Source organism: Halictus rubicundus, chromosome 3 (assembly GCF_050948215.1).
Source record: "Halictus rubicundus isolate RS-2024b chromosome 3, iyHalRubi1_principal, whole genome shotgun sequence".
In the NCBI taxonomy this organism is placed as follows: domain Eukaryota; kingdom Metazoa; phylum Arthropoda; class Insecta; order Hymenoptera; family Halictidae; genus Halictus; species Halictus rubicundus.
Window position 1 is genome coordinate 7,016,123 of NC_135151.1, and position 25,489 is coordinate 7,041,611.

The 25,489-nt window shown below is 44.3% G+C and overlaps 1 long non-coding RNA gene across 1 annotated transcript; it reads left to right on the forward strand.

Annotated features, from left to right (window-relative positions):
* The first annotated feature begins 1,304 nt into the window (after positions 1–1,304).
* On the forward strand, positions 1,305–21,730 carry LOC143352246 (uncharacterized). Its single transcript, XR_013081881.1, has 3 exons — positions 1,305–1,412; positions 3,115–3,215; positions 20,181–21,730. It is a non-coding gene; the product is annotated as an uncharacterized LOC143352246 (long non-coding RNA).
* The last annotated feature ends 3,759 nt before the right edge of the window (positions 21,731–25,489 follow it).

Below are 25,489 nucleotides of genomic sequence, written 5' to 3' on the forward strand. Positions count from 1 at the left end.
GATTTGTAAATACAAACATCAAGTAATATAAATGAAGAAGTCCAGTGATAAATGTGCCCGCTTTTAATGGAAGGAAGTGTATTAATGTTTCATGATAATACGATTTAATAAAGAAACAGAGCGAACGAAATGAAGAGGTTGTATTTGCTATTCAATTTATACATTGCAACATGAGAATAAAATATAATCCATAAGACGATCATATCTAAGATTGCAAGGGTTACCCAGGGTTAAACAAATTACATGAATTTTGCGGAGTATCTATGGTCACCAGTTCGATGCTCGATGCATTCCGAAACGATGCGGCTTCCCAACACTTTCCACGCGGGTCACGATCGACCCGGTCTCAAGTACAGCTACCGAAAGGACGTTCTAACCCATCGATCATCTTTTACAAGGCGAAACGCGGAGAAACTCGTCCGAAATCACGCGAGCGATCGGCACCGTGGCCGCTCCGGAAAATCGCTAGCCAGGAGGCTCGTGACTAATTCAATTAAGGGCGCGTTCCTTTTTCACGCAATGCGCCACGCGACCTGCGCGCCGTATCCTTCAGCGACCTACAGGAAAGGTAGGGAAACGTAGAGAATAAAGGGTGCGAGAGAGCGACCGAAGAAAGAAAAAAGAAGAAAAATATATATATATATGTATACATCGCGACGATTACCGGGGCGAGGGAAGTCGGCCCACCCACACGCGGCGGTAACAAAGATTTATCATGGACACTTTGCATGCTCGTGGTTTGGCCGCGCCGGCGGAAAGTCCGCCCGCTATTACAGCTATTACGATGGTGGTGCGGGCGACGGTGATAAATCATGCGACAGGAATGATTCGGCTAAATTGCTGCTCGCACGTATCCGCGCTCGAAACTGCCCCTCGCTCGTTTCTATCGGTGCATACGCCCTCCCCGTGCTTCGAGGGGGTGAGTTCGGAGCTAGTTTTTCCACCGTTTGAACCCCCTCCAGCTGCTCCTCCCCCGCCTAGGGGAAAGAGGCAATGTCCGTCGTCCGCGTCAACTACGCACGCGTCCCAGTAGCCATTGGTCTATTGATTTTACCGGGTTAAAACGGGGGCTGCGTCGCCGCCGATTGCTCTCGCCACTCGTCGGGGCAGTTGCAGCCGAGGCCGAAGGATCTGCGATCGTGGGCGTGGCCAAGGTGGGCGGCCACGGAACCGGCGACCGTGGAGGGGCAGCGCGGACGGTCATTGGACAGAGTTGCCGCCGTCCACCGGACACCGACACGCTATCGGCTCCCGCGCCTGCTGCAACTGCTTCGCGAGAGCGATCCTTTTCCTGTAGGCCGCGGAGCTGCAATGTCGACCCTGCTCCCTCGATCCGAGGAATTTAGCGACCGGTCCCTCCGATCGGCGCTCTGCTCGTTTCCGAGCGCGGATCTTTCAGCTTGCGAGAGAAGGTGAGGCCCCAGTTCGTTTTCTTTCTTGAGAAGAATTTTTCTTCGAGCGATTTGTCCTCTTTGTTCGATTCGTTCCTTTTTTTGGGGGTCCAGAACGCGTTACATTTGTCGAGAGTTCGACGACCGAAATTTTATGGCTTGCGTAATTGCGCATTTTGAATCTGTCGGATCGTTCGGCTTGCGAGAGAAGGTGCGGGCCCGACTTGATCTCTTTTTTGATAGGGATTTTCGTTTAATCAAATTGCTGGTTGCTTCCTTTGGGAGGACAGTCTTCGAGATTAGTGCTGCAGGTGAACTCAGGGAGACTTTGACGATTTTATAGCTTGTGCGTAGATGTGATTTTTGAGAGCGTGTTCGGATGAACGAAAGTTTTACAGAAGAAATCTGTTTTGTTGATTTTGTTGTGATGAGAGGACGATAGTTACTTGCATCGATGTCTTCGTTGGTTACTATGTTCTAGAGTCTGATGATCATTTGTATTGTTGCTCACGGATATTCTTTCGTCGGAAGCGCCATCAAGTTTTTAGTATTTTAGAGTTTTGTGCGTGAAATTGGGGGATTGTTCTTGATGGAGAGTGTTCGTCAGAGTTTGCTTGTTTGGTTCTATGCCTGCTTGAATTTATCGAGCTTGTATCAGCAAATAACGCACCCCCCAACGAAAAGAACCCAAAGATCTAGATTCACAACCTAGAACGGGCGATCTTTACTTTTCTTACACCCTGTATAAATGTTTCTACTTTTATTCTTACAACTATTTTCGAAAACAAACGTATACAGTTATTTAGGGGAGCGTTGGCAGCGGGAGTCGCAGTTACGGTATGTGCTTGGATGATGAAAATAAAAAAAAATCATATTAAAACTGGTTCAAAAAGCTGCGTTCTTTCACTGTTTGTGGCGATTTTTTATTGCGACTCAACAGAGCAGTTCTTTGTTTATTTACCGACAAAATAACACTGTCAAAATAATATTCAATATAATACTGTCAAAATTTTGTCCTTGATTGAAGTCTTTTTCTCAGTCTAACCGTTTCAATGGAGGTGGCGCGACTCCATTTTGAAGATCGAAGACGACAAAGTCATATTGCACCTCTCGAAGTATTTTTTATTATTATTTTGTCGAGTCAATTGATTCGTTAACTACACTACGTTAAAATACAATGAAATGTTATCGGTTTGAATAAAATAAAATATTATCCGTTTTAATGACGCTCCTCCATTTTGAAAATTGGACACACACTATAACAGTTGCACCCCTCCAAGTATTTTTCTTTTTTTTTCTATTTATATTATTCAATAGCTACACAGGATTAAAGTGAAGTCCTCAATCGATGTGTTTCAATCAATCTAGCCGTTTCAATGGAGACGGTGCGCCTCCATTTTGAAGGTGGAAGTAACAATAGAATGTCGTACTCCTGGAAATGTTTTTCAATTATTTTTCTGACTTAATGGATTTATTACTTCTTTATTTATTATATATTCAGTGTACCGCATTTGTTAGTTAAAATGCAAGATGGTTAAAACAGTACACGTTGCCGGTCTCACGCACCTGAACTTTCCAATTTGTATTCCGTTAAATGAATTCCATTAATTTTGCATTTAAATCGAAATTAAAATAAAAGCTTGTATCCCGAGAGGCCGGGGGAGGAGCTAACGATATCCCCGAGGCTAACGATTTTAATATAAAATTTAATATTATTGCATAGGTCGTTGAAGGTGTACGGAGGAGGTGGAGCACAGTACTGGCCGCGTTCCGAGCAGAATTATGCGATCAGCAGGCCGATAGGTTTTACTCTTGGGCTACACCGTAAGTAATTTGCGGCGGTCGCGAGGGGGGAGGGGGGGCGGCGGCTAATTGCGGCCCTCGCATAAGTCAACCGTGCGCGGTGTTGTAAATACGTCGCTGTTCGTAGCTAAGAGAGCGTGAATCGCGCGTATTTGCATGAGACCGACGATATTCGGGAATTAATTCTCCTGTCGCGGTGCCTTCTTCCTTCTTTGTTCTTGGCTGTTCCGCGACCGACTGCATTACGATCGGGGTAATTAGCGTGTAACCGGTGCGGAGCGTGTCTAAGCCTTTTCCCAGGAAGTTTACGCGAAACTTTTATCGCTACCGGTACTTTCCACCGCGAACACCCCCACACTCTCGCACATTTACATACGAAACTGCTCCCGTTTGCTTCGTGTGCTCGAAAAAGTTATAGGAAACCTAGCTGAAGATTTCAGGATACGCCTTTATGATCGGAACCGTGCCACGGGAGCATTATGCTCGTTAACGAATACGACCATTATATGCGAACTCGTTCCTCGGTATAATTACTCAATACCGAACCTGTTGTGTCTCTAGTTCGTCGCACCAAACCGCTTCGCCATTTTGTCTGTGCTTGTCGAACTGGTCGAGAATACCATACTACTAAAAAATATTGAAAATATTTGAAAATACTTATAGCGATTGAAGCCTGAAGAAAAATGAAAAGCATCAAAAGTCAAAGCACTGCGACTTTTCTTTGCAAAGTTGCGATTGCTATTAATACGACCCGCTTTTGCTCGGCCTTCTATTCAGACGATTCAACGTGTTGACTATCATAAACCATTTCATTATGTTATCGATCGATAGAAAATTAGCTTGTACATACTAGCGTTCATACCATGTATCGCAAGGGTCGGCAATCTATGACCCACGGGTCACCGAGTGACCCATTTGATAATTTCAAGTGACCCACTTTAGTTCCGAAAATAAAGTATAATATATAAAAATAAATTATATAACATAAACGTGAAACACCAACTATGTTTGTAATTATTTTCTTAATAAAATATATCTTATTATTTACTAAAAGACTGTTTTAATATTAAAATGTCTCTCACCGAAACGTCTCTTTAATGCTCACATTTTGGTTGATTTTGACCCGCGGCCAAAAAAGCTTGCCGACCCCTGATGTATCACATTTTTCCTTTGGAGAACCAAAGGAGAAAAATACAGGGTGTCCCAAAAATGTAGTTCTTCCTTGAAAGGGGTGATTTCTGAGGGGTCATTTCAAGCAACTGTTTATTTACGAAGAGTTATTAACGAAAATCAGGGACCAATCAGAGCACGGCAACAGCGGACGGATCCCGAGTCGGCGATAAACCCCGATGAGAGCAGCGTTGGCATTGGTCGAGCCGGGATCCATCCGCTGTTGCCGCGCCCTGATTGGTCCGCGATTTTCGTTAATAACTCCTTAACAAAGCTGCGGAGAAGATTTTCGCAAAGGAAAAAGTTACTTCAAACGACCACAGGAATCGCCCCTTTCAAGGAGGTACAACATTTTCGGGACACTCTGTATTTCTCAAGCTTGAACTTACCATAAAATGCTTTGGCTTCTCCGGTCATTTGCACGGCTAATGTCGTCAGTCGATCACGATGGAATATAAAAATGCGATAGGAGAGCGTGATCGTGCAAGAGGGAGCTTCCGAGAGATCCAAAGAGTCAAATCTCCTTCGAAGTGAAATTTGCGACTATTTGCGGGAACAAATGCGACCGGTAGAGCGTTTCACATCGTGTTCGTTTTCGTCGGTTTTCGAAATCGGTTCTTGCGGCTCCATCCGGTAGCGGGCGTGGTGGAACAGCAGCGGAATCGTCGTCAAGGACTTTCGTGGCTTTTTTCCATGATCGTTTCCATGCCGAGGGAAAGCGATATGGAACGGAAGGGCGGGCGGGCCTATTTCTTTTTCTGCGTTTTCTCCGCGCAATGAAAGCGGCGCCGGTATTATTCCCTTTGTCCCTCTCGTTCCGGTGGTCCGCGCAGCCTTTAATCTTCGCGTGCACTCCGCGACACGCAGTCGCCGCGCCGGACACTTTCGAGCCTGGGAATCCGCCGAAAATTCACCGGGCCCTCCTCCTCACCTTTGTTGCACGCACCCGACGCAGATGGTCCCCAGAGGAACTGGGTTAACGGGCGAAACCGACGCCAAAACTCGGTCGTTCGACCGCGAATTCTTTTCGGATTCGTAAGGGACGCACGGAAATCACTCGGCATGCAACGTGTTAGCGGTATTAATCGACCACGGGTCGTACATTGAATCTGATCCGAACGTTGCGTCGGTTTCTTCGTTCTCTTCTCATTAGGCCGCGGATTTTGTGCGTTCGTGAGAAAAATGCGAAAATACAAAACTGAAAAAGCATTAGAAGAATTTACAGATTTCGTTATATTACTTTCAAGATGATCAAACGAGAAAATACATTTTCATTCAACTCCGGTCTTTTACGGTAGACTCGGCCAATTTTTATTTCGCGTACAAATCCGCAGTCGCACTTCGGTCCAATAAACCTTGTGGCGGATATTGACGAAGGGCAAAGTTGCGGGCTAGTGACGTCGTTTGAATTGATGCTGAGTGGGAGAAAGATTGTCGTACGTCTCGTACCGATGCTCATTCTATTTCACTGAATTTCGATAGAATCTCCTGTCGATCGCTGTCACCGTCTCCGACCGATAACGACAATGCGTGTGATTTGTCGTTTGTCGATTTGCTCATAGCCTGAGAAGTAAAATACTCGGGCGATGGCTGAACGGCAATTAAATTCATAATGTGCCAACGTTTCTAAAAAGAACCGGACCATCGGCCTTCTATCTAACACACCATTCCAAAGCCTAAATTTCATAGCCCAGTCAGAAGGATGTCCGAAACGGCGGAAAGTTGGTATAAAAACGAGACATGTGCGCCCGTCTTCAGATCACCGGATTAGAGTAGCCATCGGATCAACAAGCCTAGCGGCATCGTTCCGTAATCCTTTCGAGACCTATTGTTAGCCCGGCAGATCATCGTGAACGCGGCTGACGCGCGCCTAAATAATTGGAAGGCACCGTTGTCAGCTAATAATGACGCACGAACGGCTGAGCCGTTCACGGATCCATCAGCAGATACAGAAGCGGCGGCAGCAGCCGCGACAGCAGCTTTTCATTTTGCTTAGGTGTTACATATTAAACGAGACCGTATCCTACGCTCTCCGGCTAGTCGAGGCAGCCACCTGTGCGCATAGCTAATACCATATAATAAGGGCTCATGCATATGAATTTCGGCGGGCCGGCTTATCGGATCTATCGGGCCTCTCCGGGCCTCTGTAACCCTTTATGCCCGTAGATCGGCATAGCGATGTCCCCTCGGTCGGACCCATCGTCCTGCGCCACCCCTTCTTTTTCTCTTCGATCGATACGCGAGCACCTACGTAAACGGTTAGATTCGGAGGCAGGAAGACACCCGTCAAATGGGAACCTGAAGAAAGCGTTCCACCTCGGCAAGAACAGTCACAGGTGCTGTCGATCGCTTAATTTTCTTTGGCGAGGGGACAGACGCCGTTTCTTCGCGATTTCTTGGACGAAACCGCTGCAGGAATGACACGCGATGCTCCCCGGATCAAGATTTGGCGAGACAGGATCGGGACAAGGGACTTCTGTAGATGTTTAGAAGGAATGCCATTAGGGACGTCTAAATGCTTGTTAGATTTAACAAGGCGGTTCTGATGATTTTATGGCGGACGTGGTTAGATCCATTCAAGTCCTCGCGCATCATTTGCGTTCTTAATACTGATCGTCAGTGGCAAGACAAAAAGGACTGGAGAGTGTTCACATATCATTTACAGCTTATTATACTCAATGAGGATAGAAAGACATTTTTATTCAAGTACATTTTTACAGACGATGCTGTTAATGTTTCTCAACGGGGGAGATCTATACCCTTGTAGCAGAAAACAAACAAACAAAATGGTGACTATTTTAAAATTTAAAAACACTTCAAATGTTAGCATTTAAAACTGTCACTGCATTATTTTCGAGTTATTAAAATTATCGGTAGACGAAATACATATTCATTGAATACCTACCCCCTGCAACTGACTCGGAAAATTTTTATTTTGCATGAACTAGAAAATACGCGAATCAGTGTGTCGTTGTCAGCGCTTGGAAAACAGAAGACCTCTCATCCACACTATGTTAGGCTGCTGATCTTCGTGCATTTAGTCTATTCTCATCATAAGGAATTTCCTAATTGATAAATTCAACTTGTGCCTCGTCCTGGTCTTTATGAAATATGCTACGTTTAGAATTCGCATAAAGATCCGCAGTCTGGTCACGAGTATGTGTTACTCAAGATGGAGATCCGTCGTAATTGTTTTCAGTATCGAGGCTCGGTCAGTGGTTTCGGAGATTCGACCACGTGCTTCTCGCGCGGGGAAGCTGATGGATCGAGCGTGTGCGTGCGAGCAGCACCGTGACACGAGGCCCGCTGTTCTTTTGGCGTGCGTGTGCGCACCGTGAAGAAGAGATACGGCCGGAGCTAATGTCCGTGGAGAGACTTCTTATGTTCTTGCGATGTAATAAAGACTGGCTAAAGGGGGACAGATGCGATCGTGTGGCAGACGCCGCGATAAATTCTCCCCGCGGTCGATTCTTCTTCTTCTGCTGCGCCCGGCCGACGCGACGATGCGGCTGGGACCTCGGCGATTTCAAAGAAATCCGCCCCGCGGAACTGCGCCGAACGGAATGGGAAATGAGCCTCCGTTCTGCCCAAATTTCCCTTTCTGCATACGCTTATGCTCCCTGTACGATCGATCGATCGCCGCCGATAAGATAACTGCCTTTCGTTTGAACTTCGCGCTGCTCTGTTCTATATTCCCATTCGATTGGGAATTCCCACCATTCGTTTTTAAACCTTGACTGTTCCCTGTGAGGCACCGCTAAGAATTACTATAATTTAATTCGAAATAATTCTTGCACTACTAAATGTTTTTGTGTTTAATAAGTCACTAAACGTTCGATCGTGGCACGAGTAAATACACTCGGGGAACGGTCTGGGTTAATACAGGGTGTTTGGGAAATCGTGGCACAACCTGCAAGGGGATGATTCTTCGCATAAAATCTAGTCGAGAATAAGGAACATGGTACTTTCATACGGGGCGTCATTTTCGAGAAAATCGAGTTTGAAAATTCGGGAATTCCAATGTAGTATAAAATAAAATTTGAGGCTCTCAAATAGATTTGAAAACAATAAAGCATCATACGTACTAGACCGACTCCAACAACGAGAAGTCCTAATAAGGCGCGACACAGAAGTGGTCATACAAAAGTTTAATCAGCCGGTTCCCGAGCATCCTCCGGTCGCGTCAACTTCTCAGATCGCGATGCAACTGCATACAATGCACCGCAACGCTCCTCGTGGAACAGATGCTATGTCGCAGACGGTCTCCTGTCTCTCACGACGGGTATATTCAATCCTTGCGTACCCGTCCATCTGTTTCCTCGCAGTGCGTGCATTCTGCGGCCGAAAAACCGCAGTCCCAACATTCTTCTCATTAATCAGCATACGATCCGTCACGAGTACAACGCACCTCCACGTAACAATGTCCCCACGATCCACCTGGGAACTCGTACGAGCAACGAGCTAACACGATTTTTAACAAAATGAATTTACAGACAAATCATTCTACAGAACTTTCTACCTGCTACTAATTTCAACTGGTTAGAATGGTCAAGGAAATCGATGAAGAGAATTTTGATTTTGCATAAAAATCATGTACCATCATATATACCATCTGTACCATATGCATACATGGTGTTCGCGATAATTTGTATCAGCGTTTTTTTCGTAAAAGGTAAACGTTAGAAAAAAACCGAAGAGGAGGTAGTCGTAGTATATTTTACTAGCAATATGATAGCGTATCTCAATTTTTTGTATTTTTAATATTTTTCTAGAAAGAAAAGTGACCTTCAGTTTTTTAAATGGAATGCTACATATTTGTTTACGTCAAATGAAAACGGACATTGAGACGGATTTAACCATGTACTATACTATGGTCTTCAGGGTCATACAAGGGCAGAAATAAAAGAAATAGATTTAACATTTCGAATGTGACTTCCGCTGACTGTGTGAATGTTTATGTTTAGAAAAGACAAGCTTGTTCCTTTAGTTTCAGTGCAGTTGTACGAAACAACCAGGCAAACCATACGTTATCATTGTGTATCGTTATTCTACGCAGGAAAATGTGGATATGTTAAGTATTTTTTACGAGTGTAATAAAAATAAGAGACAAAGTAAACTAGTGTACGAAGAAAGATATCCACAGAGAGTACAACCTAGTGAAATCAAGTTTCTCCATCTTAATAAACGTTTCAATGAAACAGGATCTGTAGTAGAGACAAAACATCAGAGGATCCGTCGAATCACTGTTTTCAGAAAACAAACAATTAGAAGTACTTCTTTATTTTCATGAAGATCCGTCTACTTCGATAAGAAAGGTGGCCAAACTATGTGATGTTTCAATTGCATCAACACATAAAGTTCCACAATTGTACGATTAGAAACCTTTCAAATATCACAAAGTACAAAGTCTCCAGGAATCTGATTATCCACGACGTACTGAATTTTGTAATTGGTTCCTAACAAATAGCATGAACGATTCCAATTTGTTATAGGAAAACATTATGGACAGATGACTCCAGTTTCGATAATAACATCATGTGTGATCGACATAATGCTCACTTTTGGACGACCGAGAATCCGAAATTGAAAAAAACAGACAAATTTCCAAGTACAATTCAGAAGAAATGCTTGGCGTGGAATTTTTGATAACATTTTACTAGGTCCATATTTTTACACTGGAATTCTAAATGGAAATAAGTATTTACACTTTCTAAATTGTGAATTTGAAAGTTACTGGCAATCACTGCTATTGTTTCTTGTACGAGACATGTACTTCCAACAAGACGGGGCTCCTCCTCATAATTGCAGATCGGTAAATCATTTTTTACATAATATGTTTAACGATAAATGGATCGGGACATACGGGTCTATAAAATGGCCTGCAAGATCCCCCGATTTCTCACCACTAGATTTTGTTTTGTGGGGACGTATTAAAGATATTGTTTACACTACACCACCGAGAAAGGACGACTTGCAAACTAAGATAAAAGAAATGCATTCTTGCTAATAGAAGTCACATTGAACCCGAGTTGTAGTCTTATCGCTACAACATACTACTAAATATAATACTACGAAATGTTAAATCTATTTCTTTTATTTCTGCCCTTGTATGACCCTGAAGACCATAGTATACTACATGGTTGGTCCCGTCCGTTTTCATTTGACGTAAACAAATATGTAGCATTCCATTTTTAAAAAATGAGGGTCACCTTTGTTTCTAGAAAAATATTAAAAATACAAAAAATTGAGATACGCTATCATAATGCTAGTAAAATATACTACAACTACCTCCTCTTCGGTTTTTTCTAATTTTTATCTTTTACGAAAAAACGCTGGTACAAATTATCGCGAACACCCTGCCTACTATTGTATACCGGTCATATAGCGTATCGGTTACGAGCGTAGCCCACGACGAAATAAAACAATATCATTACGACGTACCTAGAAGCTCGAGTCAGCGGTAAGCAACTGCTACATGTAAGTGGTACTACTTTCAGCTTAGCTACCGCTGTTTCTAGCCGCCTATTGCTACCCTTACGAAACGCCGGGACATCGATCTTCGGATCGACCTAGGCGGGCACACGGTCTTATCCATCTAACCGTGTCTGTCACTGGCTAACTCGCTGGCTATCCGTCATTTTCACCGGGTCCATCCTCCAGGCCGACACTCTCGGTCCCGGTGGCGCTCCGTAATGAATAGTCCGAGGGTCCCCGAGGGGGAACGGGTTCGAAACAAAAAGCCATGGTGTATAGGGGGACGGGGGAGAGGGGGAGAGAGAGAGAAGAACAGAGGGGGTTTAAGAGAGAAAGGGAGAGAGAGAGAGGAGAGAGAATCGAAGGAACACCTGTGCCAACTGGAGCGCAACCGGGCCACAGACGGATGGACGAGCGAACGGGTGGACAAAACAGGTGGGCCGTCACGCCGGGATTCCTTTGGTGCTCGTCCTCCCGCGGGGCCAGCGAGCCTTTAATTCATCGATTCTCGGACACGGCGCCACCGTTCCTATCCGATGGTACATCGAACCGTGTGCGTGAGTCTCTAAGGCCGATCGACGAAACCCTCGAAGAGGTTCGAAGAGGTTCGAAGAGATCTCGGTTGCATGCAACTTTCTGGAAACAATTATCCGCGCGAGCCTCGCGCATTGCTTTTCGCTCGATCACCGTGACGCGAAATGGATTACAACCGGCAGCCGTGCAGATTGAACGTTACCCAGAGGCTCCTTTCTCTCTTGTTAGGCGACCTGCACCCGTTCAGCGGAGAACGGCCCTGTGAAATTTAATTACACACGACGCACCGGGCGGCCCGTACCGCGCGCAAACAGGGAACGATACGTTTTAGATGCGTTTCTTCGGGTCCGTGTAACGAGAATGGTTACATTGACGTTTTGTCGGCGAAGAATGATCTGCGAGACCTCGATTTCAATTGGGGAGCTTGGGCCAAAGAACGGGCAAATTCATTTTTCGATTCTTCGCAATGATATGGAAAAATTGTTAACCATTAGATCGAGGACGTGTGAAGGTCGATCCGGTTTTAGTAGGTCTTTCCGTTTAAAGTAATCAAGGTGACCTTGAATCCCCCGGAACGCCAAAAATATTTACAGCACAATATTTCCACCTCTATACCGTGCAACTTTTATATATTTTTCATATTATTATATATTTCATATCGTTATTTCAAATATTCGAAGTTATTGCCCGACCCCGTGTATTGCCGATTAACAAAAGAATTGAGCAATGTTCAAAATCTGGACTTGCCCGGACTACCCAGTTTTGTGCAAGATCTTCAATTGTTGTATGCCGTGTGCAGGTTTTAGTGAAGCGTGCAAAAATATTTTATACGTATTCTGTCTGTTTTTCCGTGATTTTTATGTCTTCGAAACTTGAAAAGTTACGAATATGATTGTGGTAATTTCATTTTTCGTATAAATCGTACTTGGTGGCTAAATTGTTCTCTAGCTGAATAACGAATCACTCGAATGATAAATGACGGAATAATGATGGGTTGGTTGTTTGAAATTCTTATTCGAATGAGGTTTTATTCGAACAATATCCAACACCGCCGACGGGTAAGCTTAATTCGAAGTTACACGAGGATCCTTCTGTTCCACGGATTAAACGCGAGGCAAGGCTAGCTTCGCATGCAAATGCCCCGCGGCACGGATTAAGACATCGGTAAACAGTATAATAACGTAATGGGATGGCGCAGCGGTCGAGATATAATTAACCAATTGCCCTCGGTGTGCGTGCGGTCTCCTACGCGATTGATCTCTGAAGATCGGCGCAATCTTTTGCAGCCTGCGTCTTTGAACAATCTAAATTCGTTACGAATTGTTCTCGAATATTTGGCGAAGTGTTGGAAATGAATTTGGTATTGCTGAATTAACACGTTGACTGCCATGTCGCCCACATGCGGGTGACGGAATTATTTGTCCAGGTTTTAAAATGAATTTTTACGTTAATATATTCATTGTACCAAATTTGATTAGGATCTGTAAAATGCAAGAAAGTTGGAGGACTATTCAATATCATACATATATTTTTTTCAATTTATATTTTATTAAATAACTTACTTTGATTTTATGGAATTTTTGAGGTTTCTAGTTTGGCAATCAAACTGTTAATACTAACAGAACGGAACGACAGTCTAAATTATTCGTGTGTTCATTATCGAAATTGCAAAAGTGCAGCTTTTCGTCGACAAGCTCCTAAAACCACGACCTCGCGCAAACATCAACGAACTAATTACAACTGTATATAATTAAAAATGTAAGATTTTCCTCTCCAAGATCGACCCACTGTCACGAGAAACGATTAGTAAATTAAAACTACTCCGAAAGCGAGCATCAAAGAATATTTTACGAAACCGCCCCAGTATTCGTTCATGCTATACTCTAAACTGCCCAGAGGCTGATTCGTTTTAGCTGCATCGAGATCGATTTTCCAGCAATTTTCTCGAACACGGTTCGCTCGGCATGCCTCGAATTTTCATCCCGGCTCATCATTTATGCGACTGTGTAGCTCGCGTGCAGCTCGCGCGGTAAACAGCGCAATTATCCAGCGCATAGGAACGAGAAAAACTCGCACGCGCGTAAACGCAGATAAAAATTTAATCGAGTGAATTGCAAGTTCGCTAATGCCTGGCTAGGCGAGCGCGTGCGCCACGTAACGTAACGTGTCTACCCTCAGAATGAAAAATGCTCGTTGGAAAAGTGGGAGAGAGAGAGAGAGAGAGAGAGAGAAGACACACTCTCGCAGCCTATGCTAATTCGACCGATCGATAACCCAGTTTTCCGTTCCGCTTTTCGAGACGGCCGTTTCTTGCTTCGCGATCAAGAGGAATCTCAAAATGAAATTACTTTCCTCGGACAGCCACGAGGATTACAGCCCTCGAGATAATCCCAGGAAACGACCTCCGCCATTGCTTCTTCCCTTTTGGCTAATCCTAAGCCCCGCGACTTCCTTCTCAGAGCTGCTGGCCATCGGTTAGGGCGTTCAATCGCTTAGGCGAACCAAATCCTCCTGGAGATCGTCGGAAGATCGCTTCTCCAGACGGAAGAGAATTTTAATTGTGCTCGAGCCTGTTTCTACAGTTTTTAACTCGTTTCATTTGGCTTTGCACGATCTTTTTAACATGTTTTATTCGATCTCACGTGGTTCCTTCAACGTGCTTCATTCGCATTCGTATGAATTCTCGGTTTTAAGAAGTTTCATATAGGGAACAGTAGCTTAACTCTTCACGAGTCAGACTCGTGGTGCAGATTCTAAACAGAATCATCTGAACCTATTGAGTATGCACGTATGCTTTCATTTCTGTTGAACCGGAATCAAATTCTGTTTCTCTGACATTGATACTTACAACTGTTAGTAAAAATATAGAAATACGAACAGTATAAATCTCCTTTTTGTTCCAATAATTTATAAACGCAAGGGGTTGGATTTAGATCTGTGCCTGAAACCAAAATTGGCAATGATTGAATACGAATGTTCTTCAAGCACATACATGTTTTTATATATGTCGCCAAGGCCTGGATGATGAACGTCGCGGAACTATCCCCACTACCGCGGGGTATAGCTCGTGGGGGGCCGCGAAGCTCGATCAAACATAACATGGCTCGGGTATGTCTCCTGGACGATACACGACGCTGGCAGGACTCGTATTGTTGACATACATCGAGAATTCACTATACTCCAATAAAAGTCGGCGACTTTAGGCGTAAGGGCGAAGTTTCAACTTGTTTTCATCAATGACGCCAGGAAAGAAATGAAAACATTTGACGATTACACTTGACGACATGGAACGCTATATTACGTTCTAACTATTGTTGGATCACGGTGTAACGATCGGCAATCTAATCGTCACTACTACTCCCTCTCTCGCAGATGTCCGCGTCGATCACGTTCCACGGCAAACAGTGTACACGAGCCACATAATAACCCGTTTGGGAGGCCAAGGAGCAGAACAAGAAGAAGTTATGGTCTTCCTTTCTGGATCGACAGGGGCCGGTGCCTGGAAGGGACCAGATTGAAGGGCGGCCGTTTAACGGTGCTCAAAGGGGGAACCGGTGCTCCCGATAAATCATAACAAGCCTCGGATGTGTATCGGTTCGGGCAGAATCTCTCCTCCACCTTCGCTTCCGGGCCTGGGGGCGGGAAGCCGATATCACCTGCCGAATTGGCAGCACGCGGCGCACACAGCACGGAATGGTTGCTCGCTCGCTTGCGGTCGTCGCTCGGTAAGCGTCGAAACCGCGGCCAGATGTTTCGGACTGGTCCGAGTCCCGAAGGTGGCGAAGATCGCGATCGTACATTACGATCGTCCCCTTATCGGCAAACCGCGGACAAGAGAGACCAGCTGCGCGAAAGGCTCTGCGAAAGTCAGCTCTGCGAGGGCATCTCCTCTGCGAAGGAGAACGCCACGAATTTATCGGGCCGATCGCCGTATAATAAGCTAATCGGCCGTTGTATCGCTGTTGCCAACTTTTTTCGCCACGATCTCCGACGCAGAACACGCGTCACGACGCACGGACCCTCGACCCACCGTCCCCGTCATGCTTTTTGTCTAGGGCCCGGTTTCGGATGATAGGTTCCTCGAAGGGAATTAGGGAACCACGGATTAGACCGGCCCGTACTTCGTTAGCGCTCCCGTCTCGAGATCGTAGTCGAGCCGAATACTTTTTCCTTGATTGGAATCTTCGATTGATCCCGAGCAGACGGTTTACCGAAGAAACGCTTTGTTGCAGCCGTTTATTAAGGGTGTTTTGCTGATTGAAACAGGGGGTTTTGTACATGTAGATCGATGGCGGATCTTTCCGAAACACAGGAGCCAAGTTCTTCGGTCGTTTTCACTGTTCGCAGCTAGAAATTTTGCTCCGAATGTATTATATAAAAATTAACAATAAACCTACCGACACTTCTTCTATACCTATTCCTACCGTGCGTGGTCAAAATGACCGGTCCTTAAAAAAAGTTATTGTTAATATAATTAAACGTGGATAGTAGTCAATTTGTTGCTGAATGAATTAATTAGATGAACAACTTCCATAAAATGACGATACAAATTTATTTTTATATAATTTCAAATACATAAAAAATACTGCGATGCTCTCTCCTCGATTTACTAATTTGTACTGTGTCGTCCACCTTTGGATGTATTTGCCATGAAACAGTATTATCAACCAGGCACGTGCGTAACTTGATAGCATTCAGTAAGGCATTTATTTTGAGGTGGCCATGCCACATTGAGAGTAGTCTTTCTTTTATAGTGATTGTTTAGATTTAGAAGAGTTATTGAAATAGAAGAGCTATTTAAACACCATATTATCTCATGCGGTCAAATTGATCGGCCGCGGTAGACAGGATAGGCTACAAATATGTCTTGGAAAAAAAACGAGAAATAAATACTGAAATTGTCTACATACTTTAAGAAAAAAAAATCGTAAAGATAAATAGCGATGTGATCATGTTGTAGGTACGAAATTGTACGCAGAAGTTTGAAAAGGTCAATTTGACCGGCCGTGGTAGATATTAACCCTTTGCACTCGAGTGGTGACTCTGAAGCACCACTAGAAATTATTGTGGCATTATTTCAAAGAAATTACGAGAAATCTTACAAAATATTTGTTACATTACAAAATTTGTATTTAATAGATTACTAAACATTTAAATATTATGCGTGGAAATCGGATCAGTTTCGTATGAGTAAAAAGAAAATATTCTAAGACGGAATAAAAATCTAGTTTCAGAATGAATATGGCGCCGAGTGCAAAGGGTTAAGCTCTTGCACTGTGATCTATTTTACGGTTAATGTGATCAAAACCACTCCGAGAGGATAAAGACAATTTATATTTATCGTATGTGTATGTAAATAAAATTCTATTTTGTTGTTGTCCACGCATAGCCATTGGTGAATGCATAGGCATACAACAAATTCTTCCTCCTTCTTCTAAGGACTTATGAACGAGAAAAAAATTCGAATCAATATAAACGTAAAAATAAATCGTAGTGCAAAGGGGTTAAGTAGAGGTGTACTAGCTGTTGTGGATGTACAGTGAATTCTTGATATATGTCAACAACACGTGTGTTGCCAGGGTCATGTATCGCCCAGGAGACATACCCGAGCCGTATTATGTTTACATTCCTTGGCGTGCGAGGCCTGTCGACCTTCGTGGCCCCTCACGAGCTATACTCTGCGGTAGTGGGGATAATTCAGCGACATTTATCATCGAAGTCTTGGCGACATATATAGAGAAATCACTGTGCCTCCTGTCGACGTTAAACTTTTTACGAATATACTGTCGACAGGAACATCGCGCATTTGCGACAGACCGAATTCCGCGTGTCAAAGATCAATGTTACCGTTCTAGATTTCGGTTTACCAATCCACGGAAGCATTTCGTTCGGCGATAGTCGGAACAGTCAGCCCGTCTATCAGCGGGGACGTTTTCCTTTGTGTCAGCGAACGGTATCGGGGATCTTTTGCCTACACGCAACGATGCTCCGGCGGATATTGTGTCTCGGGGGCCACCGTACCGGCAAGAATCGCGTAAAATAATCGCGCGTACTCGGCCCAGATCCGGCGCGTCGAATTTATCGATCTGTCGATCTCCGCATAATGAGCTAATCGGATGTTATATTGTTGCCTGGGGCCTTTCTGCTGCTCCTCCTCCACCACCACCACCTCCCCGAAAGGCAAGAAGCTACACGTTCGAGCTCCCGGGGTCACGAATTAACAGCTGAGAAAGCTGAGAAAGACCGCGCGATCCACGGAAAAAAGAACGCGAGACTATCCTAACCGATCCTTTTGCATGAAGGGCGAGGAGGATGGTGTGGAAGAAAACGGGCGAGGTGGAACAATGAGAGGAAGTGAAGGTCCAACGAGCCGCGGCTTCTTTCCATTCCCGATTGCCATGGAACTTAACCGAAGATATCATCCACGTCCCTCCATTCTCTCATCAACGTGCCCGTTAGGTGTACATCCCAGCCCCGAGATATATCTGCCACGTACGATACCACTCGGCGTCCGCTATTATCTCGATCGGCTTGACCTAGCCTATGCATCGCGGTGCCATTCTAAATTACCGGCTTCTTCTATGCGGGCTTCTTTTCCCTTCCCGGAGAGGCTGCTCTCTTCTTGCCGCTTCCTCCCGGCCCCCTTTCTCTCGACCGACCGGCTTAGCTATAGCCATACTACCTGTTCAGGTGTACGTGCCGCCGCTGCTTTCCCGGAACACACGACCGCCATCCATCTATCAAACGATAAACGCTCGAACGCTGCGACCCGCGAACAATCGCCTGCGAGGTGTTCCGACCGCGAGAAAACGACTGGGGCGATTCTAGAGGCGCCCGACGCGATCATGCGACACCTAGCACGATTATTTTGGGCGCTATCGAGCCGGACAAAATGGTAGGACATTTCATACAACCAATACTAATTTTCTACATCCTACAATATTGCATGCGTCCTTTAAGGGGGCCGGCAGGCATTTGGCCTTGACTGTCACGCTATGTTACGCTATGCCTTTTTTTTTCTAGACATTTTACGTCTTAAATAAGTAAGTAATTAATTGAAAATGCATACCACCGTGTTTGTACATGTCTTTGCTACGTCTGTATAGAGCCTTTTTTTTCGATACGAACACTAAATCTCTCGAAATTAAGAGAATCTCTCAGCGGCAGCCATCTTGTGACGTCATACTTGCTTCAGAATTCGAATTTTCTGCCGAATATTACAAATTACTCCACGATGAGGTAGAAATTCGCAATTTGGGCTCTATACAGACATAAATTGGACTTTTAGGAAACACAAGTGACCACTTTTAAACTGGTCATTGCAATATTGAAGCGATAGTTTGAAAAGGTTTTCACCCATGCATAAGCATATGGATTTCTAACCCTGCCGGCCCCCTTAAGGTGAAACCTCAAGTTCGTATCGTACACAAAAGGGACGTCAGGGAAAAATAATTGGTCGGACAAAACGATAGGATAATTGACATGTTTTCTATTTCTAGGTTTCCCGTCAGTTCAGTGAATTCTCGATATATGTCAACAACGCGGGCCTTGCCTGCGTCGTGTTATGTTTTCACCCCTCGGCGTCCGAGACCTCTCGAGCTTCGCGGCCCCTCACGGGGCATACCCCGCAGTAGTGGGGATAATCCGCGACATTTATCATCCAGGTCTTGGCGACATATATAGAGAAATCAGTGTAATTAGTCAGCAGTGATTCAAAGCTGACGTGCAAATCGATACTTGTTCTAAATTGCAATTGTTTGAGCACCAACTATTATTCAGATTTTCCAAATATTGTGGACCTGCGCTTGCGTAGTCCTATTGGCATGGACCTCGCTAATTGCCATTTATGGTCTGTCCTCGTTGGTCGGCTGATTTCATACGAAGGGAAAGCCGAGTTTTCCTACGGAAAACTGATTATAGCTTACGGTCGGAACCGATCGCGCAACTATCGAGGCGAAAAGCGCGAAAGGCTTGTCCTAATCGCCGGATACAAGGCGCAATAACGCCGTGAACATGGTTCACAGAAGAATGACAATTACGGAGGCCTAGGAATTAGCAGAAACGGCGGAACGCCGCGTGCAATATCGCCGAGGCTCGCGCGATAGTCCCCACACGAATCGGAAGGTCCGCGAAGCTGTGCAAGTATTTATGAGCAATAAAACACAACCTCCTTCCGAGGAGTGTACAGTGTCATTTCAATGGTTTCCGAATGGCTTCCAGGGTAAGCATACGTACATTTGTCATCTTCCGAGCTGCGCGGAACACTCACGCGGAATCTTTCGTTTGTAAAAATGTGAATTATAGACCTTGAAGATTGAGTGATCCCTATACGCTCCCTTCAACGTTTCTGGACAATATGAATTTTATCTTCGCTGTGCATTAGATCCTTATTCAAATTTTACTCAAAATTTCAAGCCGTATTGTTGTCCTTTACGAATGAAATGCTAAGGAAAAATTTCTCCGAATCGCGTATCAGGCAAAGAAATTGTTACATGGAAGCTCTTCATGGTTGAAATTCAAGTCTGAATTCAATTTTCGAAGGACATACTTTACTGACAAAGATAGTAAAATAAATTTTCAAATCTAATATTGAACTTAGGAAATATTTAAATTCTCAGAACTAGGAAATTGTAAACGGAGAAATTCTATGAAATCTTGGAAGAATCCAATTTCACTAGAATGTAACGTGTGGCAATACACAGATAAAATTCGATTTGTCCGTCCAGGTTATAAAGTCATTACTTTTAAACGGTCCGTGTCCGGGGTACAAACATGTGACAAAACAGGTAAACATTCGTGACATTACAGATAACGTTGCACCTGGAAGAGGTCAGAACATTCCGACGGCCGGATCACCATAATCTACTAATCACCGTCGACGAGTGTGTTCGATGTGGACGACTTATTGCGGCCCGCCGACGAGAAACCCGTACAACTTGCCGGTAAGCATGGACTCGGAGGTAATGATCGCTTATTAGGTCTAGCCGATCGAATTCCGAAAACATTTTACTGGCACCAAACTCAAAATGATTTTGACGGCTGCTGCAGAGTTTTCCTGCGAGCAGAATCGACAATCAGAATGTTTTCAATTTAAACGACTATAGAAAGAAGGAGGTTGTCCATACTTTTGTCACGATACAATTACATCCTTATATTTTTATTGGGCCTAATATAAAATGTCAGCAGGAGCAAATAACATAATTAATATTAAAATAACACGTCAGAAGTTTGTCCAAGTTTGTCAGAAAATTTAGGAATCACAGGTGCTCTGTTGCTCTGTCTTTGAACATTTTTTAAAACACGTTTGAATATTCATAATGCTCCTGTATTCAAAATTTCTGTATGTGAATTTGTGTCCACAGAATCGATCTACGTAAGAATCGTTCGTGTAACTTTCACGGTTCAAGCACAAAAAATTCTTTAATTAGAAAGTTGCATTTTCCCTTTCAAATAAAACGTCTCAAAAACTGAGGCTGACGCAGAAAAACGATTTTCAGATTCGTATTCGGCGCGTCAAAATATATAAAAATCGTCCCCTGTTTAACGAAACAAAAAATTCTGCCAATCAGTATAATTTAGGATCCGCGTGCACTGTTCAGAAAATTGATTTGCATTTTCAAATATACATCGAGCCGCGATTAACATGAAATTCTGGCAAGAATCTGGTTCTCAATTCACGTAGAATGTGCGCAAACTATTTGCATTAAATCAAATTGACACTCCAGTGAAAAATTAACGCGAACAATGTGCACGGGTGCAATTCGCAGCTGGTTAATTCGTGATCGACGAATTGCACGGACTCCGAAAGGTGTACGGGTCAGAATGGACCCGGTGCCGGTGGATTAACGGTGTGTTGAAACGTCGGAGAAACGGCTCGGAGGAAACGCATGTCTCCCGTGCCCCTCCGGGCAAATTACAGAAATTATCCTGCGTCAGGCTTATCAGCGGCATAACTACCATGGCGAGCAATCTCGCTGGAAGCCCGACGCTTCGGACAGTCTCGCGGCTTTTCCTTTTGTTCGCGAGTAACGAGCCGGCTGTCAAGCGGATCACGCGGATTCAATCTTCCGTGTCCCGCATCCGGGAAAGCAGCTCGTTTGCCGAGCCTATTGCGTCGATAGTCTGCCGTTCGAACACTATGAATCAGGCGTGGTGTTTGCCTTCATGGATGGGTAGGCGAACGTTTCAGCACACCTAAATTATCCTCGCAAACAATCCGACTACAATTTCGACAAAACCTTACCAGCTTATACGCGAAAATAACAGACAATTTTCATAAGAATAGTTCCTTGCTGATTGTTCATAACGTTCGCCCTTTCGCCAATCGTCCATTTGTTATTAGGACTTTTAAGTCTGTAAGACAATTAGGTCTGTGCGATGCAGTGTGCCTTGAAAATCTCTCGGAGAGCCCTGAATTTGATTTGCATTTTGTTTTAATCGTTCCAGTTGGATTTTAGGTAGAATTGAATTGCTGTATGAATATTGAAGTTGCCAATGTAGTGCTCGTACCTTTCCACATTATTCACTGGATCCTCCAAGTAAATTTTTCGAAGCTGGTTGAAAAACTAAATAAATGAATGAGCATGGTGTCGCATATCAGCATAAAAATATTTCTATCGCAAAGTTGCTATATCAAACAATGTGCTTGATCGAACACACTATGGCACAGTCGTCTTCGCAAACACGTCTTTACACGAATGGATAAATTTGTTCATATTGTGTATAACTTTTTACAACTACTTAAAACCGATGTTAAACTCATTGATTCATACAGATTTCGTCCGATCGTAACCGATAGTAACCGACGACATATTACAGTATGCAGTATGATGTCACAGAGCACTATGAACGCGAGAACGTCCACGTGTCAGCGCCATTGCTGCATAAGGGTTGGTATACATCAGTAAAGAGTTTTCTGTGTTACGGAATAGACATGGAAGAAGGTTTTGAGATCTTTCCGCTTTTAACGACCGATTGTTAGTCTCGAAAGGTTATGTCTGGAATGGAAAAATGTCGATAATCAACCGTGTAAGAGCTATAGGTCATCTTTGCTTTGCAAAGAACAACATGAATGTACTACAATCTGTTATTAAACTGTAGAATGTGGGTTAAACTGCATTTTGTTTGAAAAGTCTTGTCTTAACTCATATATCAATTGTTCTGTATTGTTGTATTTTTCTTTTTAGGAACCGTCAAGGGTTTGGTCGCGTAACGTAATTTCTCGACCATGCTTAGAAATTAATTTTTATTGTACAGGGTGTATAAAAATTATATGTCACGATCATCATAGCGTGATTCCACGCCTCCGGATCGGTGGAGATCTGTGAAAAAAATGCACCGCAAAATTCATTTTTTCCTCGAAAATTAAGGTCAAAATATCGAAAAATTGGAGTGATGCAATAAAAGAAAATTGTTCGACACTTTCACCTTGATTTCCGAGGTCAAGGTGAATTTCGCTGTGCATTTTTTAAACAGATTTCTGACATATAATTTTTATACACCCTGTACAGGGGGTGAAGTTCTTAGGCTGTCTGAAAATGCAAGCGAGAAACTGGATGCTGACTTTGAATAAATACAAACTTTCTTGCCCGCTAGTAGGGGATAAAACAGAGTCTCGATAAAGGTGGTGGCAAAAAAAAAACAGCAGATTTGCAACAGAAATTCACGCTAAGATGTTCTCTTACGAACAAACCAAAATTCCTCCTTCGCCAAGCGTACCTACCACTGAGAAACAAGCCAGTTTCGGAAGGGCAGGAACGAAGAAACGGTCAGAGGGTGAGATTGTCGGGGTGCAGCATCATCACATCGCATCGGCTGTTTCGGTGGCCGCGAGGGGGAAGGAGGATGAGGAGCCGTCATTCGTGTTGCGCGAGGAAAACTCGGGCCACCGATCGAAAGAAAAGTTGGTCGACGACGATTACGGTTGTCAAGAGGCGCGACATATGCTCGTGCGAGGGTAGTTGCGCAGCCGCGCGCGACTCGCGGGAAACAAAAGCGGATCGGGCGCGGAAAGAGGCGGATTGCGAGCGAGTCGCGGCGCGTAAGTGTGCGTAAACGCGCGTAATAGGCGGGGAGGGGCCCGCCAGCTGGCGTCAGAGTGACAAGATCTAAAATTAGAGCGCTTGTGTTGCGTGTCGATCGTCGCATGCGCTTATCGTCCGCCCCCTTCCGGCTTCGCCTTATTTTCATAACTTCTTTCGATTCTTCTGTCTTCGTCCGTCCCTCTCGATTTCCGCGCGATCTCCCGTTACCTGTTCTCTCTCCCCATCCCCCCTCTCTCTCTCTCTCTGTCTTTCTTGAGTCTTGTAACTACGAGAACGGCGGCGATGCAATGCTGCATCTCTCGTCGGCCCCCGCTCGCCTCTGGAGAAACCGTGAGAAGGAGATCGATCATGCACGGATACCGAGCGGAGACCGCGGAGTTCGTCGCGACGATCAATTGTTCGCTGCGGGCGCGCGAGACCTAGCTGTTTTGCCGCCCAGGCTGAAAGAGAACGATATGCAGTGATTTCTCTATATATGTCGCCAAGGCCTGGATGATAAACGTCGCGGAATTATCCCCACTACCGTGGGGTACATACACGACGCTGGAAAGACCCGTGTTGTTGACATATATCGAGAATTCACCGTATATTAAACATTCGAGTCCTTCTGCAATTTTTAATGTATTTGTCGGAAATGCTCGAACCAAGATATGGGGTACGTGTTTCTGGATTTCTTCGTTTCTTATCGTTTTATATCAATTATTACATTTATTTTATTTTGTTCTAAATTACAATGTGCACTGGTGGTGTGCGACGTAGCAACAATTTTCAATATATTGTTTAAACGAATGACCTGTTCGTCTCCTGGACGACACACGACGCTGGCAAGACCCGTGTTGTCGACATAGAACTCACTATACTCACCTGGCGAGGATCGCGATCGGCTTCGGAGATCGACGCACAGTCAGAGCCGTTCCGATAAAATAGGTGAAATTAATTGGAGATTATTGATGTCTTGAATTCGAAACTAAGTCTTTTCGTGACATAATGAGATACAGTAGGTGCCCGCACGTTCCACGTAAACGGGAGCCGAATTTCAGATAGGATCCGAGGTGTCCAATTGATCTGTCTAGAGACAAATTCTTATCCAGCTTTTTGCGATTCTGGCCCACTGTGCAACGGCCTCCCTACTCCAAGCATAAGCTCAAAAGTCCTCGCAAAACCGTGTGAAATTGGCTGGCAAACTTTTGGTATATAGGGTATGGCTGGTGTAAATTGGACGCAATCTTGGCACTGGTCCAAATAGGATGAATGCAAGTAACCGATTAAGAGTAAGGTCATTACTTGTAACCTCTTGCCTGTTGGTATAGCTGCAGCAATAACGATTCTTAGACTTACCTTGCAACTTCTTTTAGCATTTATAGTTGTCATTTTACCTCTAATGTCAATTAGAAAAGTTTCCAATGTTACAGTAAACAACAGGAAGTAGTAAATCTCAACGCAGCTGTTGGATCAAGTAAATCGATGCAGAATGATTGAGCTCACCCCATTTTCGTGATCCGCCTCCCTCTTGATGGTACAGGAGGCTTTCAATAATTCAGGTACTTGTTAATAAACTTATTAATAGTACCAGCAACTTCATACATAAATCACAATAAGTTCGCCCAAGTGATGTGCAGTCTAAATATCTCCATTTAAGTTTGTCGTTTAGAGGAGAATCAATAGGCTTTCAATAGATAATAGAAAACAATTGTAATCGAACAAATACAATAAAATTCTCCATGACAAGTTTCTAAACGCTCCACCACGGGTGTTGGATCGGGTAAATCGATGAACAATGGTCGAACTCGCCCCATTTTCTTTATTCGCTTCCCTCGGAAGGTGTAGCGGTCTGACAGCGGGGCGGGTGAGGGGGCAGAGATTAACCGTGCAGCCTCGAGAGAACTAATGGCCGGCGCGCGTGTGTGTCTACCTATAATTTAACATAAGTACGAGCCGGTAGGTGGTAGCAACCTCCTCGAATAAGTGCATTTTACTATACGGCCGGGTATTTTATGCGGCGGGTCCCGTCGCTTTCGTGCGCCGAGCGAAAAAACGAAAATATCCCCCGGGGATTTAGGATGGTCGCGTTGA